The following is a 12745-nucleotide window of genomic DNA, read 5'->3' as shown; positions in this document are numbered from 1 at the left end:
GGCACAAGGGTGATGACCCTGCGGATCCACTGTGGAGTCTGGCCCCTGCTCAGTCACCATCTACGTGTGCGTTTAGTCGCAGTTAATCTGCCGTAAAATAGCACTGCCACTGACAGTACTATCTTATGGTGGAGTTAATTAATTTACTGTGCCCTAATACTGTTGCATGTGTAGATGGTGATGCTTTACTGCTGAGGTGATTAGTCTACTCCACAGTAAAGTGCACATATAGATTCATAGATTGTGAGGCTGGAAGGGACCTTGGGGGATCCTCTTGCACCAGGCAGGAAAGACAACTGGGTGTCAGGTGACCCCAGCAAGGTGACTGTCTAATTTCCTCTTTAAGATTTCCAGGGTAGGCAATTGCACCACCTCTGAAAGGAGCCTATTCCACAGTCTAGACACCCTGGCTGTGAAGAAGTTTTTCCCAGTGTTGAGCCTGAAATGGTCTTCCAGGAGTTTGTGGCCATTATTCCTGGTTTTCCCCAAGGGTGCCCTGGTGAACAGTCGTTCATCGAGCCCTTGATGTATGCTCCTGATGTAGCGGTAACCCGCTATCAAGTCCCCTCTCAGCCTTCTCTTCTTCAGGCTGAAGAGTCTCAGGCCATAGGTGACTGGTAGGAGGTGCACGGGAGTGCATGTGCCCCCCGGCGGGGCTGGTGCCCCCCTGACAGCCAACATTGATGCTGTCAGTAGGGCTGGTGCCCCCCCAACAGGGTCAGTGGCTACTGCAGGTGCCCCTCAGGTTCAGGAGGCACCAGTCAATCATGCCAGGTCCCTCAGCCTTTCCTCATATGGCTTGCCGTGCAAGTCTCTGATCATATGGGTGGCCTCCTCTGGACTCTCAAGCTTTACCACATCCTTGTTGAAGTGTGGCACCCAGTCCTGGATGCAGTACTCCAGCTGTGGGCTCACCAATGCCAAGTAGAGTGGAAGAATCACTTCTCTAGTTTTGCTGGAGATGCATCGATTGATGGATGCCAGGGTATTATTTGCCCTGTTGGCAACAGTGTCCCACTGCCGGCTAATATTCATACTGTGGTCTATTATTATCACCAGTTCTCTTTCATTCGTGGTGTTAGTCAGTTTGGTATTGCCAAGCCTGTAGGTGTGTAGGGATTTTTGTGTCCAAAAAACAAGGGTGTAGATGCACCCTTTTTGTTCTTTTATTCAAAGACCTATTTAGTGGCATGGTTTGAAAGTGCTCTCCTTTTGAGGCAGACTGCATACCATATGCCAATTTAAAAATAATGATTTGGGACTATAGCCTATACGGTTGCCTTCCTCAGGGGAGGCTTCAGTCTTCCAGTGAGGACAAGTAGGATTTAGCATTAGGAATTACAGATAAGAATGAAAAAAATACTGTTTGAAGGACAATGTGGTATGCAGATTTTACTGATTAGGGTTGTACCAGACTGAGTATGTGTAGGTACACTTTCAGGGACATATGCTTTGTGAAGGACCCTGTCTTTCTCCAAATTGTGTTTGATTTTTACACCCAGTTAAAGCTGCTTACTTAACTGCTTAAACAAATAGACTTACTGTTGTTTAAATCCAATCACAGTAGCATTATACTGCTCAGCTAGGTTTTTTCCAAAGATATAATTTGTATATCAGAGATGGTGCTGATGACAATGGGCTCGTAATCATATAGCTGCTCTACATGAACTTCCAGGTTCTGCATCAGTCTTTCAGGATCCAACTATTTTGGTGGTGATATGACAACACAAAATACCACGAATGGTGATAAAAATAGCTTATGGAAGTTTGAAAACAGGGCAAAGCTTTGAAAGCAGAACTTTGAAAGAGAAAAAAAATAGTTACAAAAATGATAATGCCAGAAAATAGAATTAATTTTTTTTAAGTATCCATTGTCAGAGGGAAGTTGCCCATTCCTTTCTGATATGATTAACATTGTCTGAATTAGCATAATACTAAGAGCAAGAGCATAAAATAGATAGTAGGAAAAGGACATATGGTGTAGTGATTTAAGCACAGAGCTGACTCATGTTCCCAACTCTGCTAATGATACATATAGTGATCCCAGACAAATGTCTTCTCTCTCTCTGCCTGTTTCTCCAGCTGTGTAACTAAACTAATCATATCCTTGCAGTGATGGTTTGAGGCTTCATTAATTAGAGTTTTTAATTAATGTGACCCTTGGCAAAAAGTCCATTGCTATTGTCTGGTACTACTACTGTTATATTTTAAATGCTATTTCAACATATATGTGAAATTATTCACTCATCCAAACTAATCTTTCTCATACTTTGATCTTACATTTTGTTGCCGGTACCAAAACACAGATTCTAAATTCCTAACGCCTTTAGTACTTTGTTGGTTCCACGGGCAGTATTTAGGGACCTCTCTGGTTATGGAGATAGGCAGAAAACCCCTTGCAAACATTTGAATAATTGTCCTTAGGTGACTTGTGTAAAACTAGCACCATCTGATGCATCCTCTGATGTGAATTTCTGATGTCCCTTAGCCCAGAAATTCAGGGAGTTCCATTTTATATGCTCATGGCATCTGAGTAATACTCAGTATGAGAGTCCAATTTTTATTATTTATCATTAATGCCTGTTTTATTGGCTTCCCCTGCTCTCATTACCTTAGTGTGCCTAAATATTTGGTGATTTTTCTGGTTGTTTCCCTCTATTGTTTTTTTTATGTATATAGGACTCTGTAATGCTACAAAGAAAATCCACCACTGCAGATAATGCAGACTCCAGAGAGCAGCCAGCCCCACTTCCTTTTGAATCACATGTGTAATTATGTTTATTTTGTACTTCAACTTAGCTGGGTGCTGCTGTACTTCAACTTAGTGTATGTCTGCCTCCCTTTTTTCATTTTTGGAGTGACACAAAAGCTGTGTACTATTTAATTAACTTACCGGGACTTGTGAAGAGTACTAATCACATTGGCCTGTGTTTGGGCCTCATGGCTTACCATAATGCAAATCATAATTTTACTACCTGGAAAAGTTTGGAGTGTTAAAATAATTTTTTGGCATATGGAAATACAGCAACTAGAACTCTGTTGGCATGACTGGCCACCAAGATTTATCATTTCTTGAGGAAATATCTAAACAGTGTACCTAGTCTTTCAGTCTGCTCTCCCATTGTCAGTCCTAGCTTCTCAAAGATATAGGACTATTGAGAAGTTAGGCCTAACTCCTAATGGATTCTGAAACATGCAGAAGAGGCAGTCTGAGGTCTACCTGAATGACCCTTAAGCCCAGCTCTTGAGATGTAATTAGTTGCTTAACTTCCTTTGAGCCTAGGTTCATTCAAGATGGCCTCAGGCCACCTTCTCCACACGCTTCAGAAATAGATCCATATCAGACACCTGTAAGCATGAATGATGTGTGCCACCAGCAGCTGGGGGGGTACGGCAGCAGCGGAAGCCGGACGGCGGTAAGTGTCAGCAGTGCCTTTTTGTAGGGGGTGCAGTGCCACACTCAGGGTGTGCATGTGCACCCACAAGCATCCCCTATGTGTTGCCCCTGCCTGCAAGGCTGTCTTTTGGAGCAATCCTCTCAGTTTTGTTTGGAATTACACCATTTGCTTGGTTGTAAGATCAAATGCTGGGTTTGAGGGAGACAGTATTAGAGTAATTTAGTTAGTTAGAGACAGATAAGTTTCTGAAGTTCCATATTTTAAATGGACATACAAAAAAATAGAACTCTTGGTTCCAAAATGATACCTTTTAGTAGACCAGCTGAAAAATGGCAAGGGATCAAAGTCCCTTCGTCAGGCTCTGGGAAAAGTGTAGATGGTACAAGATGGTAAAAAGTCCCCATAGGTAGGAAATAAACTTCATTTTTGCACAGGGGGAGCTGAAGATGGAAGGTTGTCCCTCTGGGTCCATGAGAGTGTCTTTGTGAGCTGTGTTGAGTAGCTCTTTGATGTGTTGATCTGGTAGAATTCCTTCCCTGGAGGTGTCAGATGGCAGGCAGGGAGGTAAAAAAAAACTTCCTTGTTGTTCTGCAATGAAGTTTAAAATCCCAAATCGGCTAAAATTCGGCATCACTGATGGCCAGTTGCTCAGTGGGACCTACATAGACAAACACATAAAGAAGACCAAACTTATTTTGCAGTAAGTGTGGTCCCGGGATGTGTTTTGCCCCTGCAAGGTTCCACGAGAACTAACCATCTTCACTTATTTGAGTTCTTCATTTGCCTAGATTCTGATTAGATGAGGAAACTCAGAGATACTGGGGTTGCTCTACTTTCATGCCATCTGGTATTGGACCTGGGGACATTCAGGACTCAAGACAATGAACATTGTTGTTCAAATATTCTGATCTTGCATGAATGAGATATCTATCTAGAGATGGATCCACATGGGAAGAAAGAAACATAAACTAACTTCAAGGTAAACAACTACTCTTCATTATTTCCTTCCCTCAGCCATTAATACAGATACATCTTCTTTGAATAAATCCTATTTAATTGGCAGATAATTGACTTTGGAAAACATGCTTATATAAGATCAAGCAGACAGTAGGTTGTCTTGTTCGACAGTTAGCATTTAGCTTATATTCTGGGAAGTACTATGTCGTAGTGTAACTGGGCAACCATAAAAACCTCAGTCTCAATGTAATGTACAGTGTCTTATGTCATAACATTGAATCTAGAGTATACAGATCGGATGTGGCCTAGCGGTTGCAGCAGGAAACAGGAAGCTTTCTACTTGACAGTGCAGGTTTCTTTACATTGTAAAAGTCCTATATACTTATAAGAACAGGACAGTAAGTGGTAGGAAATGAAACAGAACTTGTATTCTCTGGATTCATAGTTGAAGAGAATTCCAGAGCCTTGTTTTGGGGGAATTTTTTTCATGATGATGTGGGGGGCCGTTATGTGAATATGGATAAAGGATTATTTCAGCCTTTTCTTTTGTCACAAATGAAACTTGGACATCAGGCAGGCAGCATATTCCATTTTAAAAGTAGGATACTCTAAACCTTGACAGTGTCCTTTCAAAAGAGAAGAATAGAATGAAATGGATTTACATGCACCAGTGCCTTCTATGAAACACTATTTCTGAGAAAATCTTTTATAATGCTCCACTTCAAAGATGTTGTTATTAGATGATGCTAGTGTACCCCATTAGTATCTCTCGGTGCTTTACAAATCTCGTCAACAAAACACTTGTTCAGTTCAAACTTAAATCTTATAATGGGTATAAAAATGGTTAATATTAATAGATAGCTAGATAGCATTTATCATTTATTCATAGCTCTAAAATCTGTCTCTTTCTATCTAGAAATCCAGAAGTAACATCCAAGTTCTTTTCATATCACTCATAATCACCCTCCAACATCTGCTATAAACTAAGATAATTTTCCTTGTCTGGTCTGACCACATCATCTCTGCTCCTTGAAAGAATCCCTTTCCTGTGGATCAAGTTTAAGTTTCTGTGTCCTCTCCTTTGAGACCCTGCACATTTCATCCCTCCTTATTTTGTCACCTCTTTCATTCCTTCACTACTCCATGTTAACTTTGACTGCCTGTATTACATTCTTCTCTTACTAGCAGCCTTCCCCACATCACTGATGTTCTCCCTAATTGTATTGGAAAGCCACTATTTTCTTTTGCTTTGGACCCATCTTCTAGTCAGATTTTTGCAGTAATGCTGATAAATCCAAGTTAGTATTTTCCAAACTTTTGATACTTGAGGCATACAATTTTTTGGATTGAGAGAGAGAGAGAGAAAGATAGAGAATGTGTCTTGAGCTTAAGAAGGTATGCAGACAACATGAAACTAGGAAAGATTGGGAACATGTTGGGGGATGCTAGCACAATTCAGAAGGATCTTGACAGACTGGAAAGTTGGGACTTGGGAGTCTTGGTATACCACAGACTCAGTATGAGTCTGCTGTGTAATGCAACCACACAAAAGATGAATACAATTTTGGAATGCATCAATCAAAATATTAGATGCAAGACACAGAAACATTAGGTGCTCTCTGTTCGGTACTGATTAGGCCTCATCTGCAGTACTGTGTGCAGTTCTGGGCTCTACTTTTTAAAAAGGACATGGAGAAGTTAGAGAGGGTCCAGAAGGAGTCAACAAAATGATCAAGGGCTTGGAAGGCAAGTCATATGAGGAGAGGATGAAGGAGCTAGGCATGTTCATCTTGTGAAAAGGTGCTTAAGAGGGGACATGATAGCAGTCTTCAAATTCTTAAAGGGCTGTCGTAAAGAAGAAGGAAAGCACCTTTTCTTTCTTGCTGCAGAGAAGAGGATGTGGACCAATGGTTTGAAGTTGCAACAAAGTAAGTTTAGATTGGCCAACCGGAAAAGCTTCTTCACGGTCAGAACAGTGAGGCAAAGGAATAGACTGCCATGGGAAGTTGTGGACTCTCCATCACTGGTGGTGTTCAAGAAGAGGTTGGACAGCTACTGGTCAGGGTTCATCTCGGTGTAGCTATGCCTGTGTTCTACTATGGGTATTTCCTGAGCTTCTGGGCTTCCTCCCCGCACTTTTCTGTTCCATGTGTCAGGTGTTTTTAAGCCTTCCCAGAGATGTTGGATGGTGGGCACAGCCAAGGCTAAGGACTTTGTTTCGGGTGTGCCAGTGCTCCTGCTGGGACCAAAGCCAGAAGTTCCTGGTTAGAAGGTCTTGCCCCACTGCTCAGGGTCAGACTGATCACCATATTTGGGGTCAGGAAGTCATTTTACCCCATTGTCAGAGTGGGATGGACTGTGGGGTTTTTTGTCTCCCTCTGTAGTAGGGGGAGAGGGGTGGCCATGTACCTGGGATCTTTTGATCATATATTGACAACATTTCATAGGCTAAGGACAGACATTCAAAAAGCCCAAGCCTGAATTAGTTCAGTCTTTGCAGCTTAGTCTAACCCATAGTTTCTTAACCTGTGGTATGTGTACCCCTGGAGTGGAAGGCAGTTAACTTTCAAGGAAAATGGTCATTAAAATCTTTAAATCATTTAAAAAAAAAAATCAAAGGCATTTTCAGCAAATCTTTTGTTTTCAAGCTGGAGACTACTGCATCCTCAGAAGTGAAGTGGAAAGAAGGGAAGTTGCAAAGACACATGAAAGCGAGTCACAGTTTCAAGAAGCATGCATTATACTGCACTTCATTTGCATCAAAAGCAAAGAGAAACCCTGTGCTACTGTGTGTGGCAGGCCATGATAGTGAATTCAGTTTTGCATGAGTCACACGTAGACTTCTGCTAGCCTGCTGAAAAATAAAATAGTATTCATGCAAACACATGGATTATACCCAATGTGCACATTTGGAAGGATTGGAAAGTATTAAACAGGATTGAATTTCTAATAATTTTTAGGTGAAAAAGATAATTCCATGAATTTGGGGCATGTTTCATGATATCTAGATGTGTGGGGCTGGTAGTGAGATAGTTATTGTTACTACTGTTGGTATAATGTAGGGGTATCATCCCCACCAACTAGGTAAGTGTTGTGGGGCCAGTCCACAGGTCAAAGTTGGACCCCTGGTTCCCCTTCCCCTCCTGCATACTGGATCCAGCTCACATAGCGCATACCCTGGGATCTGTGCAGTGTGCATCCAGGACCATAGAACTGGTTGAGGGGGAGTGGTGCCACACATGTTGTATATCTTGGATTAGCCGGAACGGGTGTCACATGTAGTGTGGGTCCTGGGATGTGTGCTGCATGTGACACCCACTTCACCTGACCCAGCATCCTTGCTGCATATGGTCCTATTCCTGCTGGTTTGGGATATGTGCCACACACAGTGCCCCCCCCATTTCCAACCAGTCCAGGATGTGTGCATACATAGTCCCTACACAGTGCAGTTCCAAACTGGGAACAGGATATGGGGAGTGCTCTGTGCAGCACAGATCTCAGGTAGGCTGGATGCAGGCACCATGTGCAGTGTACATCCCAGGCCCTGTGCTTGGGTCCAGTCTAGCGGTGCTTGGGTCAAGTTAGACCCAGAGGCAGCACTAGGGCCAGAGAATGGGGCTCCACAGGCCTGATGAGGCCTGTGAGCTGTATCTTTGACACCTTTCATTTAGTGAATTTGGACTTCCAGGCAGAAATAGGGGTATATTAGTGTTAGACACTGTATATGGATGTATTATACATGTATATAATATACTCCCCGTCTCCAAGAGTTTACAGTCTACATGTAGCAATAGATAGCTACAATAAGGTAATGCAACTGAGTGGATATTTTCAGGGCTAATGCAATTTAACAGACTAAAGTAAGTTTGTTCTAAATGCTAGGGACAGATAATTTTCTCAAAAATGAATTTGACACTAACAGTTGTAGACTATGTACTGGGCATCTGTATGAATCACGTTTACTAAGAACTTTAAAAATGCCTAAGAAAGGGTATGTCATAACTGAAAGCTGGTGTACATCTCTCCCAATGATGCAGTTGTTCCAGTAAAAAATATCACCCACAAAAATCTTTGCCTCTTGCAAAAAAAAAAATCCAGGCTACTTGCTAGTTTTTTAGCCATGGATTTAGACATTTACTCCTAATCATGAAGTTATAAGGTCAGTCTCATTTGGGCCCTACTTTACCACTCACTGAAATTAACAGGAATCCTTTTCTTGACATCACTAGCTGAAGAGCATCCTTGGCTATCCTTTGTGAAATCAGTTTGACTACCTCACTCCATTTTTTTTCAGTAGACAGGGTCCACAGCCATAGTGGGGACCCTTTGTTTTGATGATTAACACATTAAAATTTATTGTTACATTAAAGCACAGTAAATATCCACAGACATGTTTTATGCAGGGACTATTTATCAGAAGTCATGCATCCTAAATTTGAGGTGAGATAATCTTGAGACTGAGAAAAAGCACAAGAACAGTGCTATCATTGCTAGCTGAACAAAATCCCATAATGCAGCTGTAGTACTAACTTCGGTTTACTTTTTTTAGATAAATTGTATAAAAAGGGAAGTACTTGCAGAGAAGTTTCATTCCTGCATAAACAGGAGTCCACATTATCACATACTGGTGTTGGCAGTAGATGGCATATTTTTAAAGAAAATAGCATATGTTAGATCAGCTGTGGTGGTAGATCTGTTTGAAGCATGGGAGGTCTTGAGAATGAGGAAGGGGCTGCTGGCAGTCTGTTTTCAATAAAGGGTGTTGGAATTAGAATTTGACTTCCCACCATTAAATTCCCAGTTGTTTGTCCTATTTATCCATATATTTATTTAATTTTTTAGATTCCAACCCTATTCAAAAGGCCCAGAGCAACTACTGCTGGTGCTGCTTGCAGGGACATTTATTCTGTAGACACCTGTACTCTGCTAACTAGACTAAGAGCTATGAACTTATTTCACCATTCCACTGAATAGCTCTCAGGTGGAGAGCTGAAAATGTGTATTTCTCCCCCACAGCCCTCATCTGGACTGTTAGGGCAGAATAGGCAGTTAGGCAGCCTCAAACAGAAATGCAAATGGCTTGAATATGAATTACAGACTCAGCAAATGGGTCAGAAATTGATCTCAGATCTGTACCCGAGTTTATTGTTTTCACTTGCACTGAAGCATCCTAGGGTATTTAATCAATTGTGTAATGCTTCAGATGGGAGAAAATGTCCTACCTGATCCTCATAGCTTAGGCCTTGAAGTATGGGATTTAGTTTATGACTATTATAATTCACAGTACATAACTACTAATTATTGGCCATAAAGAGACCCAGCCTTTTAAAAAAGGCTCAATTTGCTTGCCTTCATTTGATTGTGACAGAGATTTCCTTAGATGAATTTTATGAAAAATAAAAATATTACAGTTTCAATACTTTTCCAGGCATGTTTTAATTGTTCATGGACAAAATCCTATTGTCATTTTCCACAGAAAGCATATTCTCTTCCTGACTGTGCTCCTTTTGATCTAAATGGCAGATTTATGTATATAAAAGATTAATGGAGTTCAGATTTGCTTGTAGCTCAGAACAGAATTCTGCCCTGAGCCTGGAAAAAAGATGTAGAAAGCCTAAGGGCAGAGCTGTTTTAAGTTATTGCCTTATGCAGTGCTACTTCTCTGTCTTTGTGGTTTTGAGTGAGTGAAAAGTCGTATCATCTTATTTGCAACATTCAGGATACAGAAGAGATAATCTCATCTCCAATGAAACATGCAAAGCTTTCTAAAGCATGTAATCTTATACTGTATTATAATACCCTGCAGCCCCATAGAAAATGTACTTTGTATTGCATTTATGTGAGAATACATGCTGTCAATTTGTTAGGGGGTCTGATCAAAAACTGATTGTTATCAGTGAGAGTCTTCCCATTGACATTGATGGGCTTTGGAGTAAGCCCTGAGGGATAGGATCTGATTTCAATCATTCTTCTGTAAGCCTGTGCTTCACTGAAAACAATGGCCTTATTCTAGATTTGGCAGCACAGTGAGTTCAGAAACAGGCTTTACGTAGAAGAGAAAAAAGATTTTACAAGACCTGGTGGTTTTCCTTGTGGTCAAATTCTTTTTTCAATGAGGGAACTCCAGGAAGTAGCTGTGGGTAGTGGTGGGAAGGGAATGGGAGGGTGAAGATGGGCATAGTAACATTTGTAACTTGTAATCACTTCACTGTTGATGTTTTATTGATATAGCTACAGTGTTAAAGCAATGTGGAAACCTACCAGTGTCTCTTATCATAATAATAAAGTGAACTCTAAATATATGTTTCATGAATACATGAATATATATTTTGCTGCCCTCCCACAGGGCTATGGTCCCCCAACATGGGATTCAGCCCCCAGACAGGAGTATGGCCCTCACACAAGAGCTGTGGCCCCCAAACAGGGGCTATGGCCCTCCAAAAGGGGATTTGGCCCCCACACAAGGGCCACAGCCCCTGACACAGGGGTTATGGCCCCCCAACAGGGGATTTGTCCCTGAAATAGGGGCTATGGCCCCGCACAGGGGCTGCGACCCCCCCAATAGGGGCCAAATGGTCCCTGCAGGAGCTACCACCCCCCTCTGAAAGGCCCACATGCCCCACCCTAGCCCCAGGTTGCTGCCCCACCTGGCCCCATCCCCCACCAGCTGCTGCAGCCTCCCCAATGGCTGCCCCACCCATCCCCGCCCCCTGCTCCTCCAGACCCCCCCCAATGGCTGCCCCGCCCAGCCCCATCTGCCACTTGTACCCTGTGTCAGGGCACTGCGGGTGCCTGCCACTTTAAGGGCCTGGAGCTCGCAGCCACCAGGTGCCTGATGAGGGCAGCCATTTTGTAGTCAGGGGCTGTCTATATAAACAGGGCAGTCCTCCTGCCTGGAGTCCAGGCAATAACATTGCCTGGCCAGAGGGCTGCTGAGATCATCTAGAGGTAAGGGAGGAGCTGTAGGGGATGGTAAGGAGGCTCCTGGTCCTGGACATGACCTAAAACTGCACTGTGCCGGGAGTGGGTGGCCTGGTGGGGCTCTCAGTGGTGCGGGAGCCCCCAGGAAATGCCAGGCCAGTTACCATCCCGGTGAAAGGCGGGTTGGGGCGCCTTAACCCTAGCCCCCACCACTGGGTGGGTAACCCTGTTTGTGTGAAGGGCCCAGAGGGCAGACCCCTGGAGAGAGTGAGGGGCTAGAGACCCAACCCGAACGAGATAGTACCCTCAACTGGCCCATGCTGGGGCCAGGACCAGGACGGTCAAAAGGACCAGGGGCCCACCGCGAGGGACGCCCAAGAGCCGGGGGCCTGGGGTCCCGACTGGCCTGGAGGTGGGCTAGGGCTGGTAGCCAGAAGTCCCGGGGGGAACCACACCCGAGAGGGGAAAATAGTTTGGGGGGCTAGGTAGCCTGGATGAAGGTGGAGAGGCCGTCTGAGTGGAGGGATCATGGAGGGGTCCTGTTAGGATGATTCTGGGGCCCAGCGTGGGGGCCGGTGAGGATGTGAACAGCAAGATGCCATCTGCGAGGCTTGGGCTGCGGTATAGGGGAGGAAAGGAGCCGCAGAGAGCGCCTCCTGGCATCGGGGCACCAAAATAGGTAGCCTCCCGCTTAATTTACATCAATTAATGAATCAATTAACATCAAGGCATGGTGGGCAAGAAGGCGGGTGGTTGGCCCAAGAGCAGGTGGGCGGGCCACAGAGATCGGCCCTGAGTAGGCCCGCTGTTACACACCCCCAGGCCCCCATGGCTGCCCCCACAACCCCAAGTACCATCACTTAAAAAAAAGAAAAAAAAACAGTAAAAAAAGCCTCTACTTATCTTAGAAGCAGGGGCTGGGGGGGCTCCAGGGCCTCTTGGCAGAGTCTCCCCAGGCAGCACAGGGCAGGGGGGCCTGGGATGGGGCCACTGGGGCTGTCCCTCTGCCCCGTGCTGTGCAGGCGGGGCCCCAGTGATACAGGCGGCAGCTGGACTGCCGGTAAGTGCTGGGGGGGGGGGTGTTTTTTTTTTTCCTATGGGGGTGCTCGGGGGGGGGGCTGGGGGAGATGGGGCCAGGCAGAGGAGGGATCGGTGGAGCTTGAGGGGCAGGTGGGGGGTGGGGCCGGGCAGGGAAGTGATTGGGGGCATCAGGAGGGCAGGTGGGGGATGGGGCCAACAGGGGTCCCCCCCATAGTCCCCTCCCCTCTCCCCCAGCACCCCTGGTCCCTTACTTACTGGCACTGGAGACCTGATACTTCAGCACGTGGCCTGGCAGGCTGCATGTTTCAGCACCAGGGTGAGGAGCCAACCACAGAGATGCTCTGGCCGCCAAATTATCTCTGTGGAGGTCCCAGCCTCCAGTTGCCTCATGGCACGTGCCCTGCTCTGCTTTTTTTAAACTCCATTTT

The 12745-nt window shown here is 44.6% G+C and overlaps 1 long non-coding RNA gene across 1 annotated transcript in view; it reads left to right on the top strand.

Annotated features, from left to right (window-relative positions):
• LOC132251935 (uncharacterized) overlaps positions 1-12745 on the top strand; it is a 31376-nt gene that overhangs the window by 16835 nt on the left and 1796 nt on the right. The window lies entirely within an intron of this gene.

This window comes from Alligator mississippiensis, chromosome 7 (genome assembly GCF_030867095.1).
Source record: "Alligator mississippiensis isolate rAllMis1 chromosome 7, rAllMis1, whole genome shotgun sequence".
NCBI lineage: Eukaryota > Metazoa > Chordata > Crocodylia > Alligatoridae > Alligator > Alligator mississippiensis.
This window is presented reverse-complemented; position numbering and strand designations above follow the sequence as displayed.